We start from the raw sequence: 8,947 nt of genomic DNA on the forward strand, positions 1-8,947 counted from the left end.
TCCTCCTGCCGAGGCGGATCCACCTCCATGGGCTCCGCCTCTTCCCGGGGTGGGTCAACCTCCATTGGCTCCTCCTGCCTGTGGGCGGTGTTGCTGCTCCGGACAGGCAGCCGCCGTTGTTTGGGCGGCGGAGCCATCCCGGGGGGTCCCTGAGCCTCCTCTTCCTTCTTCTGGTCTCTCCGGCGCTGTTGTCTGCGGCCTCTTCACTCGGAGCCACGTCGCGGCTGGCACAGCTGGGCTCCAACTGCCATCACAGGGGCTCGTGGCGGCCCCAACGGACGCTGCGGTGGCCGGCATGGCGGCCCCAGGGCCACGAGGCCCCATTGCGGGGCCATTTTGCTCTGCAGTCCTGTCAGTGCTTGGATTTGGTTTGCCTCTGGCGGAACGGACTCCTTGGCCTTTTGTCTTAAGGAAAGAGCAACAGCTGCAGATCTTTGGACAATATGCTTTACCAGCACGACAAACCTGAGAGTTGGATTGCAGAATTCTACTCTGCTAAGGGATTCTGATATTTCTTTAGTGCCGTGGTGTTAGGAATGCAAAACGTGTTTGAAGAGACAGTGCTTTTTTGGCTCCAAGCCACTTCTATGGGTGTTGAAGCGTTTCCAGAAATCCTTCTTGCAACAACCCTCTTGTGAGTTCCAGACTTGTGAGTATTATTTCTGCTTGTTGTTGCTGTTTAATCTTTTGTTTGCTGAGGGAAAACTTGCTGTAAGATCTGTGAGCAAAACGTGTTTGCGTTTTTGGAATATTTGCCAGCTGAGTGGGGTCTCCCTTGGACTTCATCTCTAGGGGGTGATGGGTTCAGGGCAGCCGTGCCATAGAGTAGCAGTTGCACGACTGATACTTGTCATCGGGTTCCTAATCGGTAGCCTTTATTTTGCGTGGGTTGTGTGTTGAACTGCTCAGTAGTTAGTTTGGTTTGACATTTCCCGAAGGTCTAGGCAAAGATGAAAAAAAGGAGTGGACTTAAAGAGAAGTATGTATTATTTTGTCATGCCATGTTGCTGTTTGAAACCTGTGTTGATTATTGGTGATATTCAAGAAATTGCCGAGACTTAGAGGGCAAATCTTGATGTGCTGAGCACAAGAGTGCAATGGATCTGTTTGGTTGCCAGGTAGCTTTCTTGACGCATGTGGCCAGTTTATCGAGATTGCACTGCACGCCTGAGAGAGTGAGAAAGATCCCCTCCCTCCTTCAGTAATTACCGTGACGCTAATGGGATGAAATACTCTTATCCATCAGCCTGGATGTCAGTCCAGCTCTGTCCCATCTCTGCCCCCCTTCCTCGATACGTCACATCTGTGGGCAGAGCAGTCAGAATGTCCTTGGCTCTCAGACCAGAGCAATGAAAAACATTAGCTCTGTGCTGGGGTGTTATCTTGTGTTCTCAAACTAATTCCAAATAATGACTGTGCGATCCGTGAAAAAGAAAGGTTTCTAACTCCATGAAGAAAATGAGTTCACTTTCAGTGAAACCCGCACAATTTCAGGTATGGAGCCCTCAGGGCTCTGTCAGGGCTTTCTTTTCTCTTCTGCCTTCTCTTCCCTTCCCCCCTGCCGTTCCCCCTTCCCTCCCCCTTCCTTCACTCTTCCCTCACTCTTCCCTCAAAACCACTTTCCAGGACACAAAACGCAATGGGTACAAGTGTTTCTATTTTATTTTATTTTATTTTATTTTATTTTATTTTATTTTATTTTATTTTATTTTATTTTATTTTATTATTTTTTTAATATACTTCATTTTATGTTTTTTCATGTGTTGTTATTTCATGTCATTTCTGTTTCTCACTCTTTTTCAGAGCCAACGCTCACAATCCTTAACACAAGCCCATGTGTAGCCAGGAGCAGGCTGATGCATTCTTCAGTTTAGCTTGAAACAACAGCCCTTGCAGGCTGGCAAAGGCAAGTCCCAGAGCTGCAGAGAGCAGCAGCAGGAATAGAGGCCAAGCTTTCCCTGGTTCCTGAAGAGGGAGAACCTTGAGAATGAGGCGCGGGACTGACGGTGCACAAAAGAAGAGGTATGTGGTACTGTGGGGTCTTTTGCAAAGCATCACATGTAGCGATGACAAGCAGATGTTTTGCCTTGCGCACCTTGTTTGGCTGCTGTGCTTCTTGGGCAGGGTGCACGAGAAGCGCTCTGGTCCCTGCCAGGCGCTGGTGTTGCCCGCAGGGAGAGGTGCCGAGTGGCAGCTGCGAATCCTTCCTGTTCCTGGCAGGACACCAGTGGCTGCTCCAAAGCACCGGGTCCCCATGCAACATCTCTGCATGCTGTTTCCTACATCTACTTTCTTTGTCTGTGACTTGTTTGGGTTTTGCCTGTTTCTTTCTACCTTCTTTGGTGTTCTGTTTTTGTTGTTGATGTTGTTTCTATTGTTGTTGTTGTTTTGGTTTTGTTGGTTTCTTTTAAGTTGGTTTCATTTGGTTGGTTTAGGTCAGTTTCTATGAGTTGGTTTTGGTAGGCTTTTTGAGACTGGTTGTTTGACAGCGTATGACGTTGTTGGTAGGTTGTGTGTTCATAGGTCACTGCAGGCTGGTTGTTTTAGGTTAAGGTTTGTGAAGCTTGGTTTAGGTTGGCGGTCTTAGATTGCTTGTTTCAGGTTTGATGGTTTAGCTTGGTTTGGGTTGGTTAGTTCAGGTGGGTTGGTTTAGGTTGTGTGATGTGATTTTCTTACCGCTGATCTATGTTGTTTGGCTTCGGAGGTTTATTTTTCTTGGTTTTGTTGGGTTCTTTGGTTGGTGCTGTTTTCTGCCGATTCTTTAGCACTGGTTGTGTTAGTTTGGTTTAGGTTTCTGGTTTTAGTAGCTTGGTTCAGTTTGTTGCGGTCGTTTGAGGTTGGTTGGAGGCAGGTTCTTTGAGGGTGGTTGTGAGAGGCTGTTTGCTGGAGGCTGGTGGGTTCAGGTTGCTTGATGTAGGTGATTTTTGGTTGAAAGTGTCTTCCGTTGGTTGTTGTAGGTGGCGTATGTGAAGCTGTTTTCGTTGAGGCCGTTTTCAGTACTTTGGTTTAGGTTTGTTTAGATGATTTGAAGTTGGTTGGTTGGTTGGTTGGTTATTTTAGGTTGTTTCTTTTCAGTAGGCAGTTTAGGTGGGTTGGTGGGTGTCTGTGTTTTCAGGTAGGTTGGTTTAGGCAGGTTTGGTTTGCATAGTTTAGGTTGCTTGAAGGGTTTCTGTTGAGGTTGGTTCAGGTGGTTTGGTTTAGGTTGCTTTAGTTACTTTTTGGTAGGTTGTTTTAGGCAGTGTTATTTCCGTTGCATGTTTTGAAGATGGGTTCCTTCAGGTTGGGGTGGTTTAGATTGGTTGTTGAGGGTGCTTTAGGTGGTTTGGTTAGATTGACATTGTGTTTTGTTGGTTTTAGGTTGTGTCTGGGTGATTTGGATGTGACTGCAATCTCGCTGGGACCTGTGTCCCCCAACTAATCACCAGGCTCGATTGGGCTGTTTCTGCTGTCTCAGCAGATGTCCCCTTCCTCCTTCCCTGCTCCCCGTGTTTCCCTGCCTTGCTCCAAGAGGACGACCTTCCCCGCTAGAGGCGAACCACTGCTAGGTCAAGGGGATACGGTAGCTGCGCTGTGCTTGAGAACCTGCAAACAAGCTCAGGGTCCATTAGCAGGAGAACCTGGGGTAGTCAAGCTTCCAAGACTGCAGACACATCCAAGTGAGACACGGCATGGCTTTTAGCTTGGTGATTGTAGGCTGGTTTCAGTGGTTCTGTTTAGCTTTGGGTTGTTTGCTTTAGGTCATTTTGGTCAGGTTATGTCATTTGGTTTCATATTTTTGAGGTTGGTTTAGATGGGTTGTTTTAGGTAGTTTTAGCCTTGATCAGATTGTTTTGAAGTTGTGTGAGATTGTTTAATGGTTGTTTTAGGTTAAGATTGGTTGGTTTCGGTGTGTTTAGCTTGTTTGGTTACAGGTTGCTTAAGGTTGGCTGAGAAATGCCGGTTTCTGTAGTTTTAGATTGTTTTAGGTAGGATTTTTTAGATCATTTGGTTTGGGTAGGTTTGTTTTAGGGGGTTTAGGATGGTTTCTTTTGTTTGGTGTAGGTTGGTTTAGGTAATTTGTTGTAGATTGTTTAAGGTTCTGCTTAGGTTGTTGGTGGCTGATTGAAGTATTTTAAGGCAGATTGGTTTAGGTTCTTTAAGGTTGTTTTCGGTGAGTTGTTCTATGCTGGTTTGGGTAGGCTGTTCTCACTAAGTTTAGGGCCATCTCGTGGAGCAGCAGGCACCCAGCCCAAATGGCCCAAAGAAGCCGTGGCAAGGGGCCGTGCTCAGCGCTGCAGAGGAAGGCAAAAAAACCCCTGGAGACGCTTGCTGTCCCACCTGGCGGGGAGAAAAAAAAGCCTTCCTCCCCCCAGCTGCAGGGCACGAGAGGCCATCTTCCTGGTGCTTGAGCAGCAGGCAGGAACCGAGCCAAAAGGGCCCAGAGGAGCTCTGCAAAGTGGTCATGCTCCATGCTGCAGAGGAAGGCAAAAAACCCCCGGGGACCAGGGCCAATCTGCCCCGGGGGAAAAAATTCCTTCCTGACCCCAGTGCTGGCGATCGGCTGTTCCCTGAGCATGTGAGCCAGACCTGGCTCCTTGTCCCACAGGCTGCTCACGCCTCCCAGGACCTGCCCAAGCCCTATCCTGTCCTCCCTTGAGCTGGAGCCATCTCCTGGACTTCCGAGAGTGCCCAAATGCCTCTGAGCTGACGGACCTTGGGGGCAAGACTCCTTCCTGTGCCTGGTGGGACACCAGTGGGTGTTCCAAGCACAGAAGAAATTCCCTTGGTCTCTCCACTGCTATCCAGCTCAAAAGGATTTCCATCCATGAGCTGAGCTTGGAAGGTGGCCCTGCCAGCAGATCACCTTGCAGTCGAGAACCTCCAGCAGCCTCATGCAAGCTCTTCCTCCCTCAGCCCCTGCCCTGTGATTCCACCAGCTCCTCAAGTGCTTCCTGTGGGATGTGTTGGGGCTGCCCCCGGGCCGGCTCTGGCAGTGGACACGGGACCCGGCTGCTCCTTTTGATCCTGCTCCGGGCATTGTGAGTGCTGCGTTGCCGGGTGCTGGCATTGTGACACGGGGGTGACAGAGCCAGGCGTGTGCAGCCCCGCCCACCCCAACTCCGCCCAGCACCCTTGGGAGGAAGCCTTTGGGGTGCTGGCCCCAAATCAGTCCCTGTCGTCTACAAGACAGGGGAGTAATCAGCCTAACCGTGTCCCTTTTTTGCCAAAACACAGTGTGGATTTGTTGCCAGTCCAGCCTTACTTCCAGTACTTCTTCCTACAGCCCTGTTACGAAGTCCCAAGCTCCATTCAATAGAGTCTGGTTAGGCACTGGCAAAAACAGTGTTAGTCCTATACCATGTCTGAATAAAAATTTGTCCCACACCATTTTCCCCTTGTAAAAGAAAGGAAAACTAATATCCAAAATATCCCCAAACGTATTAAAATGACCAGCCATACATCAGTAAAAAGAAATCAATAATTCCATAAAGAACACTGATAGTCAACAAAAAACAAAGGGACAATCCACCGGGTGCTGATCCAGTGCTCTTTCCCATGCTGTACTCTTTGCATTTCTTTCATTAGTGGCTTCGTGGTTGTTCCTGTCGCCTGCGCGCGCTGACTGGCACAGTCACTGTCACTGCCCCCGCTGGCACTTCATCCCCCCCTGCTGCAGGATGACACACCAGCCCTGCAGCTCCGCAGCGAGTCAAGCCCAGCGTTGCATGTCCCTGCCCTGCTCACGGCGAAGGGCTCCTGTGCCCAGCCCAGCAGGGCAGCGGCATCAGGTGGTTGCAAAGGTTGCATTTCACTCCAGGAGCCGAGAGCCGAGTTGTTGGGAGTGCCCTGGGAACTCGGCTCGTTTGAGAGTCCAGCCTGCAGCCCCGGGACAGCAGCAGCTGTCCCTCCTCTGAGAGGTGGGGGCGTTTCTGGAGGGAGCGTCACCCTCCGAGGCAGAGGACAGAGCTTCGGAAGGCTCGGTGCTTCTGGACTCTGACCCGCCACAGAATGTGCAATGGCTGTAGAAGTGGAAATACCGATTTTCTAAAGAGTGCTGTAGTGTTAAGAATGCAAACCGTGTTTGAGGAGACAGTGCTTTTTTGGCTCCAAGCCACTTCTATGGGTGTTGAAGCGTTTCCAGAAATCCTTCTTGCAACAACCTTCTTGTGAGTTAATGAGAAAATAGGGTGGGAGAAAAATCAGCACATAAACCAGCTGTGACACACAGCACTGAAAAGTCTCCACCGGACACTCCACGCACAAGAAAAAGCCCCATGTAAGGGTGGGCTGGCACAGCGGGGCCACCGGGCTGTCGGCAGCGGTTGTAGCGGCGGCAGCTCCAGGAAGCTGCCCGGCCGGAGAAGAAGGGACAGGGGGCGGGAAGAGTTTTCCCTCCAAGTCTCTCTCGGGAGCAGCCAAACCGCGGGACTCCCGCTCGTTCCCGCCTTTGCCGGAACACGGGGCGGGGCCGAGGAGCGACGGCTCTGCCATCCGCTCGTCGGGGCTGCTGGGCCGGTCTTTGCGGGAGGCGGTAGCGATTGGTCGGGTCTGTGTCCAGCATGGCGGCCAAGGCGAGCAGCAGCCCCTCTCAGCTGCTGCTGCTGCTGCTGCTGCTGCCGCTCGGTAACCGGCGCCGCGACGCTTCCGCGCTGTCCCGGTGCCCGGGCGGGGCTGCGCTGGGGTCCGTCTTGTGCCCGGCGGGCGGGCGGGGAGGGCGAGGCCGCTCGTGGGCACGCGTGGGTGGCGCGGCCGGCGCCGCCGCTTGGCGGGCAGCTGGAGCGGGGGCAGCGGGTGTGCCCGCCGGGTCCGGCGGTGTCGGCCGGTACGGGAAAATCCCGTAGAAGATGTTTCAGACTTGTGAGTATTATTTCTGCTTGTTGTTGATGTTTAATCTTTTGTTTGCTGGGGCAAAACTTGCTGTAAGATCTGTGAGCAAAACGTGGTTTTGGAATATTTGCCAGCTGAGTGGGGTCTCCCTTGGACTTCATCTCTAGGGGGTGATGGGTTCAGGGCAGCCGTGCCCTTCTCCCCCCCTCCCGCCTCTCCCCTTCTCCCCCCCTCCCGCCTCTCCCCTTCTCCCCCCCTCCCGCCTCTCCCCTTCTCCCCCCCTCCCGCCTCTCCCCTTCTCCCCCCCTCCCGCCTCTCCCCTTCTCCCCCCCTCCCGCCTCTCCCCTTCTCCCCCCCTCCCGCCTCTCCCCTTCTCCCCCCCTCCCGCCTCTCCCCTTCTCCCCCCCTCCCGCCTCTCCCCTTCTCCCCCCCTCCCGCCTCTCCCCTTCTCCCCCCTTCTCCCGTCTCCAAAACACTTTCAAGGACACAAAACACAAGGGATACAAGTGTTTATTTTAATTTTATTTTCTCTTCTTGAAGGCTGGTTAGTTGGTTGCACTTCTTTAGCCTTCCTTAGCTTAGTTCTACGCTGTTCTAGCTAAGTGTAGGGCCGCCTCGTGGAGCAGCAGGCACCCAGCCCAAATGGCCCAAAGAAGCCGTGGCAAGGGGCCGTGCTCAGCGCTGCAGAGGAAGGCAAAAAACCCCCGGAGACGCTTGCTGTCCCACCTGGGGGAAAAAAAGCCTTCCTCCCCCCAGCTGCAGGGCACGAGAGCCCATCTTCCTGGTGCTTGAGCAGCAGGCAGGAACCGAGCCAAAAGGGCCCAGAGGAGCTCTGCAAAGTGGTCATGCTCCATGCTGCAGAGGAAGGCAAAAAACCCCCGGGGACCAGGGCCAATCTGCCCCGGGGGAAAATTCCTTCCTGACCCCAGTGCTGGCGATCGGCTGTTCCCTGAGCATGTGAGCCAGACCTGGCTCCTTGTCCCACAGGCTGCTCACGCCTCCCAGGACCTGCCCAAGCCCTCCCCTATCCTACCCTACCCTACCCTATCCTATCCTAGCCTAGCCTACCTTGAACTGGAGCCCTCTCCCGGCCTCGGGAGAGTGCCCAAACGCCTCCAGCGCTGTCCTCGGGTCTGCGGCGCTGTCCCCCGCTGTCTGGTGGCTCCCGAGGACTCCCGGTGTTCTGGGGCTGCCGAGCAGAAGATGGCAGCGAGTCTCCTCGCCTCTTCCCCAGGCCCCAGGGCAGAGGAGATGCCCCGGCATGAGGGCCGGGGGTGCGGGCTGGGAAGCCGGGCTCACCTGTGGCTCCAGAGCGGCTGCTGGTCCGGCCCATCCCCGGAGGTGGCTAGCGGCGGCTGCGGGGGCGGCGCCGCTTGCGGCCAGGCGCCTGTTTGGGGGCTCTGGGAGAGCCCCCGGCCGTCCTGCGGCGCTTCGGGCACCACGGCGCCGCAGGCAGTCCGGCCGTGCTGCTGGAGGGCCCCTGCAGCCCCGCCTGAGGCGGATCCACCTCCATCGCCTCCTCCTCCTCCTGCCGAGGCGGATCCACCTCCATGGGCTCCGCCTCTTCCCGGGGTGGGTCAACCTCCATTGGCTCCTCCTGCCTGTGGGCGGTGTTGCTGCTCCGGACAGGCAGCCGCCGTTGTTTGGGCGGCGGAGCCATCCCGGGGGGTCCCTGAGCCTCCTCTTCCTTCTTCTGGTCTCTCCGGCGCTGTTGTCTGCGGCCTCTTCACTCGGAGCCACGTCGCGGCTGGCACAGCTGGGCTCCAACTGCCATCACAGGGGCTCGTGGCGGCCCCAACGGACGCTGCGGTGGCCGGCATGGCGGCCCCAGGGCCACGAGGCCCCATTGCGGGGCCATTTTGCTCTGCAGTCCTGTCAGTGCTTGGATTTGGTTTGCCTCTGGCGGAACGGACTCCTTGGCCTTTTGTCTTAAGGAAAGAGCAACAGCTGCAGATCTTTGGACAATATGCTTTACCAGCACGACAAACCTGAGAGTTGGATTGCAGAATTCTACTCTGCTAAGGGATTCTGATATTTCTTTAGTGCCGTGGTGTTAGGAATGCAAAACGTGTTTGAAGAGACAGTGCTTTTTTGGCTCCAAGCCACTTCTATGGGTGTTGAAGCGTTTCCAGAAATCCTT

General features: G+C 54.1%; 1 long non-coding RNA gene across 1 annotated transcript; it reads right to left on the reverse strand.

The window, feature by feature from the left end:
• Positions 1-7,308: 7,308 nt before the first annotated feature.
• On the reverse strand, positions 7,309-8,345 carry LOC309452295. The gene is made up of 2 exons (XR_014186526.1): positions 8,107-8,345; positions 7,309-7,996 (listed from the first exon to the last, which is right to left on the reverse strand). It is a non-coding gene; the product is annotated as an uncharacterized lncRNA (long non-coding RNA).
• Positions 8,346-8,947: the final 602 nt, after the last annotated feature.

The sequence above is a fragment of the Streptopelia decaocto genome (genome assembly GCF_964273445.1).
Source record: "Streptopelia decaocto genome assembly, contig: HAP1_SCAFFOLD_854, whole genome shotgun sequence".
Taxonomy (NCBI): Eukaryota; Metazoa; Chordata; class Aves; order Columbiformes; family Columbidae; genus Streptopelia; species Streptopelia decaocto.